This window comes from Trachymyrmex cornetzi, unplaced genomic scaffold (assembly GCF_001594075.2).
Source record: "Trachymyrmex cornetzi isolate Tcor2-1 unplaced genomic scaffold, Tcor1.1 scaffold438, whole genome shotgun sequence".
Classification (NCBI taxonomy): Eukaryota; Metazoa; Arthropoda; class Insecta; order Hymenoptera; family Formicidae; genus Trachymyrmex; species Trachymyrmex cornetzi.
In genome coordinates, this window is record NW_017299157.1 from 120,836 (window position 1) to 121,059 (window position 224).

The window sequence follows — 224 nt, forward strand, 5'->3', positions numbered from 1 at the left end:
AGCCTGCAAACAAGGAGGATCAAATAAGAAACGGTGAAGAAGCAGCCCACAGAGGAGAAGTAGAAGCCAGATACCCTTTCTCAGCGAGCACCCGGTATAGCAGCCGACGACCAGGACGTAGACAACAACGTAACCCGAGAGGCGCAACCGACAACGGTGACTCAGCGAACAGCGGACTACAGGCAACATGCGATTAACTGCGTTAATGTAAGTCCGAAAAAGCT